Raw genomic sequence first — 12,403 nt, 5'->3', positions numbered from 1 at the left:
AACACCTTTTGAATTAAATGAAGTTTTGCTGCCCCTTCTTTGGTAACTCACTCAAGTGCACAGTTTGCAAGTTTAAGTACCACAGATGATAGTTGGATGTAACCTTTGTGGAACAATAATTTTAAAGTGAGTCTTCTTCATGAATTAACTGTTCATGGTCTGAGTTCCCAGTGACTAAGAGAGTCCCATCTTTGAATCCTCTAATGCACTAAGGAGAGAAAGTCAGTAGACAATTGGTAATTCTAAGAATCTTTAGACCCTAGACCAGGATTTTGAGGCTATCTGGTTTGAGATAATACATAGATACAAGATATGTTTTGCTGAAAGCAAAATATTTTTATAATAGGGAATGGATGACACAGACACAGTTCCCTGCCATCCTGACCCACACCAAGTCTTTGCCTGCTTCTGTGTCTCATATTGAGGCAATTCTTAAAAAATGGCAAAATGATCTTTATGTCAATTTTAATTGTGGGGTTATCATTTTAGCATTGTTTGTGAGTCATTCTAAAGATGCTTGGAATATAGTAATTTAAATTGTGCTGGGTCAAGTATTGGATCAAGCCTGGTGGGAGACTGGTAGTTGGAACATTAATTACTTCAGTAGTTAGTGAGGCTCACAGACCACACACACCAACATCTCCATGTGGTATTGTCGTCCCGTTTTCATTTCTAAGTCTGTATTTTACGGTAGTGCATATATGTAACTCTGTAATTGTAATCTCAAAATAGGAAAATGTCGTGGGTCTACTCAGATAATAACTACACAATTTAAATAGGCCCTCAGTTTATGCCAAGTGCAGATTTAAAATATTTTTTTTAGATTTGGAAATGATTTCCAATAATAAATCATATGACATGTTGGCAGAAACATTTCTCTAGGCTGTCTTTAATTTTGGATGTTGCTAGTATACGTCTTTTACTCCATCAGAGGCCTGCTTCTCTAAGTTCTATGAGGTTAGTAATATCCTTATGCAGAATCACAATAGCCCTATGTCATTCATCCCAGTAATGTGCATGAGCTGAAAAGTTGGCTTGTCTTACAAATGCTAATGCTTCATGCCAAACTTCTTAACAGTGGCCCCTTCTTAGAGAATAAATCATTCTATGTTTTCTTTAAGATTCATTGCCAAAGTTTAAATATTTATAACTTCAGATGAAGCAGGAATCCTGGTTTTGAAGTCTTGAAGCATGAGCTAAAGTCTTAAGCTCTAAAATTAATAATAAACTACATGTTTGTACAGATACAGCAGGTGTGTAGAAGATCTATGTTACCTATTTGACAAGGAGAAGTGAAAATTGAACTTTCAACATGCAGGCTGATTTTTCTATTAGCAAAATAGAAAAGGGGCTTAAAAAATCATTTTAACAATTTAATCTCACCGTGTAGTGGTGTCTGTCACAATGTTTTGAGGGGAAACGTCAAGAGGCAGGCCAAGAAAAGCAGAGCAGACCAAACACAAGCATCAGAGCAATCATGGTGCAATGGCCTGGCAAATGACAAAGTCTGGGAAGTCACTAAGAGCGTGGAGCAAGACCAACGGTCCAAAAATCCGTGTAAGTGGTTTCTAACCATGGCATCTACGAGAAAGGGGAGAGCCAGGGCAAGCAACACAATTGAAAAGCTCGGCCGCAGCACCAAAAGTTGAGAAAGGGCTTGGAACAATTAGTTTTCCTAACCTACACTTCCTTTCCTCATTCTCTCTGGTTATTGTCAACTCCAATAGAGGTTGACAACAGGAATACAGGTGATGCTAACTAAAAACAACTGGAGAAGAGTGTGGACAGGGTCAGGGAAAAGTCACTGTTCTAACAATTTTCAAAAAAAAAGGAAGCACAAACTTAGTATCATTCTTGAGTTCCTCCCTTAAGTTTATTTCCAGTCTAGGAGGTAATGTGTCTCTGTGCTTTATGGCCAATAGCCAAGAATCTCTCTTTTACTTATAAAGAAACTTTCATAAAGATGCAGAATGGAAATCAGAGAGCAAATAGAGAATGAAAAGTTGTGGAGCTAGCAACCGCTCCTGGCTTAGTATTAAACCAGTCCCAAAGTCCCACCCGACTCCCAAAGTTCAGCCTCCCCTTATCCCCTCCACGTGAGGCTGGCAGTCTTTAGAGAAGAAAGAGTTCCTTCTCTTTGACAACTCTGGTTATAATCCAATTATCTCTTCTACTCTCCTCATTCCCTGGAAATGTTAGGTTTCTCTGCTCGTGCTCTCAAATACAGATTAAGTTTGGAATCTTCATTCTTAAAGGATCAGTGTTGGTTCTTCACAAGAATAGTAGTTAGAATGATTTTGATCTCTTCCATCAACTCAATCCAGACATGTCAGCTTAGATTGCCCTGAGAGACTAGTAGAAGTTAGATGTGCTGATTTTTAACCCTGGTGTCTGGTGGAAAGCCAGAGTGAATTCCAAAGATTTAAAGCAAATGTCTCTATTATTTGGAAAGAAATTACAGCCTGTTTAGAAACTCTTGACATAGTCTGGTAAGTATTGTATTAGCTACCACTCTCTTCAGTAAAAAGTTGTCAATTAGTTAACTCTTTCTGGGCTATAATATAGACAACAATAATGTAGATTAGTGTTGTCTAATTGACATATAATGTGAGCCACAAATGTGAACTATATATACAATGTTAAATTTTCTACTGGCCACATTGAAAACAAAGAAAAACAAAGAAAAACAAACAATCTCCCCCAAAAGGTGAAATTAATTTTAATAATACAGTTTATTTATCCCAATGCATTCAAAGCATTATCATTTCAACATGCAATCAATATAACTGTTATTCTTTTTAGACTAAATATTTGAAATTCATGTACTCAAAGCATATTTCTCTTTGGACCAGCTGCATTTCAAGTGTTTAATGATCACTTTGACCAGTGGCTACCAACCTTAAATAGAGGGCCTGGTGAGGTGGTTTTTCTTCCTCAGATTTGACGAGATTTCTTTGAGCCACTGTATTAGTCAGGGTTCTCTAAAGGAGCAGAACTAATAGGATAGATGAATATATAAAGGGGAGTTTATTAGGAGAATTGACTCACACGATCACAAGATGAAGTCCTACAATAGGCATCTGCAAGCTGAGGAACCAGGAGGCCAGTCTGAGTCCCAGAACCTCAAAAGTAGGGAAGCCAATAGCACAGCCTTCAGTCTGTGGCCAAAGGCCCCAGAGCTTCTAGCAAGTCACCATTGTAAGTCCCAGAGTCCAAAAGCTAAGAACTTGGAGTCTCACGTTTGGGGACAGGAAGCATCCAGCACAGGAGAAAGATGGAGGCCAGAAGTCAAGGCCAGTCTAGTTCTTCCACATTTCTCTGTCTGCTTTTATCCTAGCTGCACTGGCAGCTGATTAGATGGTGCCCACCCAGATTGAGGGTGGGTCTGCCTCTACCAGTCTACAATACTTTGCATCCTTCAATCTAATCAAGTTAACACTCAATATTAACTATCACAGCCACACAGTTCCCTAAAACAAAATGATTTCCTAAGCCCTATGTAATTTCTATATTGCAGAAAAGTTCAGACTCTTTTCCATTGATTGTAATTCAGATTCATTCAAATTTCTTCCTTTCTCCAAGTGGATGGCTATCTTTTCTTCTCTACTCTATTCTACCTCCTCACTCCCACTCCCACTCCCTCCCAGAGAAGAATTTTCCATAAATTTAAATGGCCACACATTTCCACCACGGTACTAAGATTTTCTCTAGACAAATCATTAGGGCTTTCCTCAAGTTAATGTACAACCTGACCCCAGCCCAAACCATCCCCACGAGAAGGCAACCTGCAGAGCATCAGCATGGAAAACTGAATTTTTTAAAGGAGAATTCCCTCCCATAGGACAGAGACAACAGAACAAGAATCTTAGGACTATGGGTCACATTTTCTAAACCTTAGCGATCTGTCTGGAATGAATGTAGTAGACCTAAAAAAAAAAAAAAAAAAATCAAATTTTCTTGTTATGCAAATGAGTTTAACTGGCTTTATTTTAAATAGAGAAGATCAACAATGTTGGATCAGTCCTCTTTTTGTTCCAATAAAACACAGAGTAATATAAACACAGAATGAGCAGAAGAAAGTTGGTAGAAAATTTAGCTAATAAACACTATACAAGAGTTCTCCCACAAGTACAGTTCCTTCTGCCAGAGTCTGCACTGTTAGTCTGGTTTTCTTCTGGGTATGGTGCAGTGCCTGGCACCTGTCTATACTAAGACCTATACTAAGTCTCAATAAATATTTGTTGGATTAATAAAGAAATACCCAACTTTAAAAGTTTTCCATTGTATATACTATATGAATAATATTGAAAGATACTCAATTAGTATAGGGCAAAGAATACACTGGTTCAGCTAAATTGCTGTTAGCTGAATAGTTTTAAATTATTGTAATTTTTAAAAGCAGCTGGAGAACAATTCCCCATGACCAGCAGCCCTGCCCCCACTATTCAGTCCTTCCCTCATTATCCCACCTCCCAAGATCCACTCACTGAAGAACAAGGGCCTGGCACCTTCACTAGCCATTAGTTCTAACTGGGCACGTTCCAGCTGGCAATGTCTGGATGAAAATATTTTGAATATAATTCTCAAGTGTATGTTGAACCAAACCCTTTGGAAAAGCATATGAAGTGAAGTGCCTTAAGTTATATTTATTGTCCATGAAAAAACATTCCTGATAGAAGTTTTTAAAAGTTTTTTATTGTTGATATGTTTTTATAAGACTCTGCAATACACTGTGAAACTAATTGTACGTAGGGATCCTTTTGTGAAAATAAATTTCATTCTGACTTAAAATAAACTCATTAAAACATTTCATTTATCTCTCTTACAACTGATTTTGTTGTATTGTTAAAAGGTTTTCTGCACAAATTTGGCATTGCAGAAGTATGTTTCAAGTAGTATAGGAAAACAAATTATCAGGGTTTATCAAGGGTGGGGAATATTTACAAATCCTCAACTAAATTTGTAGTGTTTGGTCACATGAAGACAAAAACATGAAAGAATACCAGAGAAAAATACTTGAGACAGAGAGAAGAAATAAAGTTGTTGGTCACGGACACTTCCGATGCCTTTTGCACAGGGCAACTGTTTATACTACATTGTGTTATTATTTACCTTGCAGATAAATCCTCCCTTCCATTTTGAATCTTGAAAGGGGAACAATAGACAAACTATGAAAAGATTAATAAGCCAATAAAGATGAAAGATATTCAAACAATTCTCATAACTTAATTATGTGTTCTTAAGATCTCTCTGAAGTTTTGATACAACCAAGTGAATAAATAATTTTTTTAATCTTATGTAATACGTTTGTAAGAATATATCTTATTCCTGATAATTTTTTAATAGAATTGTGCTTCAACACATGACAGGAAACTGAATTTTATTAAATAACTGAAACCATAAATAAACAACATGAGATTGTTTTTACTGAATTGGGAAAAAGAGATCTTGTGAAAGTTTTGTTAGCATCTATCAGCTGGGCCCAACAAATAATTATGGCTAAGCATGGGAAGTCAGTAGTCTGTTTTAACATGGTCAAAAAGGTTTCAATACAAGTTAGTGTTAGGGCTCAAACAAACATATACATCCAAAACTGCTTTGCCTTGAGATAAGTCCTATTTTTGTACCACTAGTCTCATAAATGTCAAGCATCAAAATAAGTTTACAGAAAGACAAAAGAGAAATAAAGACATAGGGTATCCAGTAAAGTCATGGAGCCCTGTGAGGTCTTTAGCACGAGGATTAAAGAAGCAGATGGTAGGATAATCAGATCTTGTTTGTGGAACTGGTTTTCTCAAATCCAGTTTGTGCTTTATCATATGTTTTCTCTAATTTTCTATACTTTAAAAAACTCTTTTTTTTCCTTTCTCTTCAAAATCTTTTAGACTCTCCTCTAAAAATATCATTTCTTTTAATAATCCAGAGTATTGACCATCCAGTGGATTCTTAAACACACAACATAAAAATCACTGGATGTGCCAAATAAATTCCTATATTAAGGTACTATGCTATAATTTTATTTTTCACCATATGAAGAGAGCATCATCTCAGAAAGATATTTAGGAGTAATTACCAAACAAACTTCCACATTAAGAATGAGGACAGTTGCTAGTCAATTCATTCCCTATTCCAAAACATTGTGGAATGGATTATAAAACAATTTTTACAGCCTATCTTTAAGAAACAGTGAACTAATTTACACTCCCACCAGCAGTGTAAAAGAATTCCTATTTCTCCTTAGCTTCACCAGCATTTGTTGTTTCCTGACTTTTTTTCTTTTTTTGAGACAAAGTCTCACTCAGTCACCAGGTGCCAGGCTGGAGTGCAGTGGTGTGACCCCGGATCACTGCAACCTCCACCTCCCGGGTTCAAGCAATTCTCCTGCCTCAGCCTCCAGAGTAGCTGGGACTACAGGTGCATGCCACCACATCCAGCTAATTTTTTTTTGTATTTTTAGTAGAGACAGGGTTTCACCATGTTGGCCAGGATGGTCTCGATCTCTTGACCTCATGATCTGTCCGCCTCAGCCTCCCAAAATGCTGGGATTACAGGCGTGAGCCATCACTCTTTTTAATAACTGCCATTCTAATTGGTGTGAGATGGTATCTTGTGATTTTGATATGCATTTCTCTAATGACCAATGATGTTGAACTTTTTTTCATGTTTGTTAGCTGCATGAATGTCTCCATTTGTGAAGTGTCTGTTCATATCCTTTGCCCACTCTTGATGGGGTTGTTTGTTTTTATCTTGTAAATTTGTTTAGGTTCCTTGTAGATTCTGGATATGAGCCTTTTGTCACATGGGTAGATTGAAAAATTTTTCCCCCATTCTGTTGTTTGCCTGTTTACTCTGGTGCAGAAGCTCTTTAGTTTATTTAGATTCCATTTGTCAATTTTGGCTTTCCTCAAGGATCTAGAACCCGAAATGTCATTTGACCCAGCAATCCCATTACTGGGTATATACTCAAAGGATTATCAATTGTTCTACTATAAAGACACATGCACATCTATGTTTATTGCAGCACTATTCACAATAGCACGGACTTGGAACCAACCCAAATGTCCATCAATGATAGACTGGCTAAAGAAAATGTGGCACATATACACCATGGAATACTATGCAGCCATAAAAAATGAGATCATGTCCTTTGCAGTGACATGGGTGAAGTTGGAAGCCATCATTCTCAGCAAACTAGCACAGGAACAGGAAACCAAATACCACATGTTCTCACTCACAAGTGGGAGTTGAACAATGAGAACCCATGGACTCAGGAAGGGAAACATCACACACTGAGGCCTGTCGGGGGTCAGAGGCAAGGGGAGAGAGAACATTAGGAGAAATACCTAATGCATGTGGAGCTTAAAACCTAGAAGATGTGTTGATAGGTGCAGGAAACCACCATGGCACATGTGTACCTATGTAACAAACCTGCACATTTTGCACATGTATCCTAGAACTTAAAATAAAAACAAAGAAATTAATTTTTAAAAAAGAGTCACAGTGGAATGAGGAAGCCTTAATTCTTGGAGTTAGGAAAGATATTAGAAATAATCTAGTCTGTATTCTTCATTTTATAAATAAGGGAACCAAGGCCCACAAAGGTCCAATTACTTTTACAAGATTATACACCTAGGTAATGGCAAAGCTAAAACTCCTCCCTCAGATTCCTGCTCGCTACTCTATCCCTATGTACATTATAGCATTCTACATCTTCTGTAGCAGTAAAAACATACGTATTATTGCAGAACAGCATATGGTTTCACTTTTTGAATGATATACATTCAAAAACCACTAACCAGTATACATAGACAGCCTTAAATGAGAGTCTGTCTTAGAACACAGCAATTGGCAATGTGTTGTTTTCTCAGTTACTTCAATTTTTCTCTATGGAGTCTCCATCTGTCCAGCAAAACATAAGTATTTTGATGAAAACCTTAAACTTCCAAGGAAAAAAATCACTTGATGGCTAATGTTAGATACATTTTAAAAGCAAATAAACTTTTGTCAGTAAGTAAGGGAAAGGATTATAGATTAAGCTCTCCAAAGAATAAACTATTCAGTTCCAACCCTTCTCAGACTTGTGAGAGTGTGTCAAGGTTTCTCTGCACTCACGGGGACATTAGAAGGTTGGTTCTTTTTCTTTTAGTGCATCACATGCATAGAGTAGTATTAAAAATTGGTTTGGACACAAGAGTCCATCTTAAAGTGGATCATGTGTGACCTTGAACGTTGTTCCCACAGTTAGGTAAACTCCTCCCCCCTTCTCTTCCAACCCCCGTGCCAAAGCCCTCTACAAATCCCATATGTTATTGCTTTGCAAACTCAAATCCTGTACATTTGTCCTTGAATATGACAGTAATGTATAGTTTATTTTCCAGATGGAGAAAGTCTTTGTCATAAAAATCAATAACTTTAAAATATATATATTAGTTAACAGTAACTTGGAATTGATTCAAAGGAAAAATAAAGCTATTTTCACCATTAATAAGTCCAAGGGAATCATAAAACTTTCAGTGGTTTTTGAATCAAAATATAGGCTACTCTCTCCTCAATTAATGGAAGTCACATTGGAATGTAAAATGGTGTTACTTTATAAAAGTTTTTAAAATTTTTTATATTTTTATTGTGTATTGCCTTTAGTTTAAATTTCTACATAAACAAAATGACTGAGGTGTATTTTTGAATCTAACTACACATGCAAAAAATATTTCTCTCTAAATATAAAGAACAAATATATTAACTTCAGATATCCCAAACTTGACAATATGTTAAGGTTATGTATATTATTAGTTTTTCTATATCACTCACATGCTATACTAATGATATTTAAATAAAAATATGATTATAGTTTAGGTAACAATTTGGCTCCTTACAGTCTAAAAAGAAAAAAAACATTTTCAACACCTAATAGAAATATTTCTGAGAATTTTAGTGAAAGTTAAAGTGGACTAAAACCATTAAGCTATACAGGAAAGTACATTTCACTGCCTGGATTAAATTAAGAGTTGCTTTAAAAATACATATTTTGATATAGAAAATATTTTTTCAGAATGTTACTCTGTTTAAATACATGTCTATAACAACATTGCTTTAAAAGTGAAACCAATTAATTTTGTTTCATTATTCAAACTGGAAAAAATACTTAAGCAGTAAAAAAAGAAAGTAATGAAATAAAATGCATAGGTGGTGACTGATTTATGTCTTGTTAGTCTTTTAGCTATTTTATGTGACTTTCAGTTTAATAATTCGGCATAGTATTACAAGCAAAAATTAAACTTTCTCTGTGTGTCCGATTTTCTTTCTGACCATGCCACTTCCAAGTGTTCTCTCAGATATGAGTTAACAAGACAAATGAGCAGAGAAAGTACTAGGCTCCATGCTGCAGAAGGAAAATGCTCCCAGGGAACATCTGCTTTGGGTAAAGTAATTTAATTGCAAAGATCATGGTGGTATGTCAAGATTTATTTCAAGAGAAGAGCAAGGAAGCAAAAGAGGGCAGTGGGAACCCTTGACACCCTCCTTCCTTATGGAATTTTATCATCAGCAGTGAAGGGGCCAAGAAAAATCTGTCTTCTTTTGCTTTCCTTTGTATCAATTTCCTCTTCTGAAATAAGGAAGCCTAAACAAAACAGCCTGGAGTTTGAAATATTTTATATATGTATGAAATATTTTCTGTATGTCTTTTTCTGTACACACATATGCGAAACATGCACACACACATATATTCTAACTCTTGCCATATTTAGACGTGTTCTCTGAACAGTAAAATCCACCTTGGAGAGTTTATAGAGGCTGCTAATTTTCCTGAGATTTCCAAGGCTATTTAAATCTATACAATGAATGAATGTCATTAAATGAATCTGTAGGCTCAGGATCAGTGGTTCACATATATACATCCAAGACCAACAATAAAAAGCTTTCTAACCAAGGCTTATGTTGGGACAATGCTAATTTAGGAAGAACATGGACTAGACTGTGATTTATGGAGAAATGGTGGCATAGATACAGGTAGAGAAAGAGAGATAGGTTGACTGACTGTAGCAGAAATCTGCTTTTGTACGATCTGTTCAGATATTTGGCATCATTAAAATGTTTATGGAATGATGTGTATTGTGTGAGGCATTAGCATATGTTTTTAGAGACAATGGTTGTGATAGCAAATATTCAGAATTTAGGGCGTACATCAGACCTACTAAGACAGGCAGGCACAGAGCACACAGTGGTTATAGATGTCAGTAGTTCCTGGGGTGCCCAAGTTAGTTTTTCTCTTTCTCTTCAACTATTCCAGTTGCCTCTCAGACACATACATGAACCAAGAACAATCCTTTTGCCTTAGAGAAGTGGAAGGAAGCAAGGAGCATCTTATAACACCATTTTGAATGAAGTAAAAAATGTGGACTCTATGACAAGCCAAGCACATTCAAACATGAAGATGAATAGATTGAAGTAGATGCTTAGTGATGTCTCTCAACACATAATTCAACACTGTCCAGTGAGTGGTTAGGCTCATCTTTGGAGATGCAAAATGGATCTAGACATGCAAGTCCTTTCTTTCGTTTCTTCATGTGGGTGGTCTGAATGCCCTTGGACCAATTCTATGTTCTTGGATCATTGGAGGTTACTCAATAAAACTAAAATGCATTGTTGATAGTTGCTAATATTTGGTATACATAAATTAAAATTAGCATGATACTTACATTTGCTAAAGACTTTAATTCCATAATCTTGATAGAGTTCCAGTGATGGAATAATATTATACATCTCATCTTGTACAGGAGAGCTAATGAATACTCAAAGTCAAGACTAGAAGCATTTTTCACACTAGCACAGTGCTCTTAATAGTCCATTCAGCTAAATCATGGGTTGTATCACAAAACCAGAGTTTTATATACTTTTATAGTCCAGAATAGGAGGTCAAATCTAAGAAGAGGAAACTTGCATAGGAGTAGAAATTGTACACTTTTAGACCTTATTTTGAAATAACTGCTGCAAAGTACAGAATTAGGAAGTCTTTGCTTTATATATATAGTGATGATAAACAACATCACATTTTAGGAGAAACATTGATGAACTTGACTTTGTGCAGGGAAGGATGAATGGTCTGAGAAACGTCCAATCGAAAGAACTGAATATGGAGAAAGGATTTAGAGTAAGTAGTTGTCAGATGGAAAAGAAATTTATTATTCTGTAGGGTTCTGTGGCTTCATTTGTGAAAATACAGAGAAGAGATGTGTTAGACATTTCCATAAAAGGGATGTTTTCTTCTGCATCTCAGTCTCCTACTCTGAAAGTGGATAATTGTACTAATCTTTGGGCCAAAAACAATGAGGAAACATCTACTTAGCGTCCAAAATCTTCAGAGCATATAGGGAACAATGTGCTGTTCCCAGTTCCCTTGTTTGAATGAGGGGCCTTTTCTTACTACTGGAAGTGCTGCTGACTGATAGCTCTCATGTATTACAAGGCTGTGGAGTGGTATATCCAGAATCAGACACACATAAGGCTGGGACACACAAATAAACTGCAGGTAGTCTACACCTTAGAAGCCCCATGATACCTATCACTGATGCCCCAGTGCCTGTCTCTCCACTTATTCCTGTTACAGTATCAAGGACACTCACTTTATAGCAAAGGCAATGAAGCAGTGGGCACAGGTCCATGGAATCTAGAGCTTGTGTTCTGTACCACACTCCCAAAAGCTGTAGGGCTGACAAACCTAATCATTTGGGATGCTGCATACTCTCTGAATTGATAGTTTTATGATGTTGTGCCTCTAGTGAATAGAATGACTGGGCTTGTCCCATTCATTCTTTTGTCCTCTTGGAGAAATTTGGCTTCCCTACCCTAAAGCTCTGGGTTTCTGTGCAGTTAAATGTCTTGGTTCCCAAAAAGGGAGTGCTTCCATCAGATGGCCCTGTATGCATCCCACTGAACTTAAAGCTACACTGCTACCTACACACATCAGAATTCTCAGGCCAAGGTGCCAGCAGGCAAGACGAAGAGTTTCTATCATGGCAGACATAACTGACCATGATCATCAGAGGGAGGCACAGCTGATGAAACACAACAGGAACAGGGAGGAAGGTGCTTGGCATGCAGGTGATCTATTTGGTCATCTCTTGCCCAATTTTGATAGCAAATGGATGTGTGCTGACACCTGAGAAGAGTACAATGACAAGAGGTTCACATAACTTAGGGATGAAGGTCTAGGTCATGCTACCAGGTAAATTGCTCAGAATAGCAGAAGCAAGAGCTGAGGGTAAGCAGTCTCTGGAATGGACAGAAGAAGAAGGAGACACTGAGTATTGGTGGTTGCCTTGAGATCAGTAATGTGGGCTATATTTTTCCCATCACTTTCCTTTACAAAAAGAGTTTTCCTCACGTAAAGAGTTCCATCAGAATC

This window comes from Callithrix jacchus, chromosome 3 (assembly GCF_049354715.1).
Source record: "Callithrix jacchus isolate 240 chromosome 3, calJac240_pri, whole genome shotgun sequence".
NCBI classification, from domain to species: Eukaryota; Metazoa; Chordata; class Mammalia; order Primates; family Cebidae; genus Callithrix; species Callithrix jacchus.
Note: the sequence above shows the minus strand (reverse complement) of the source record.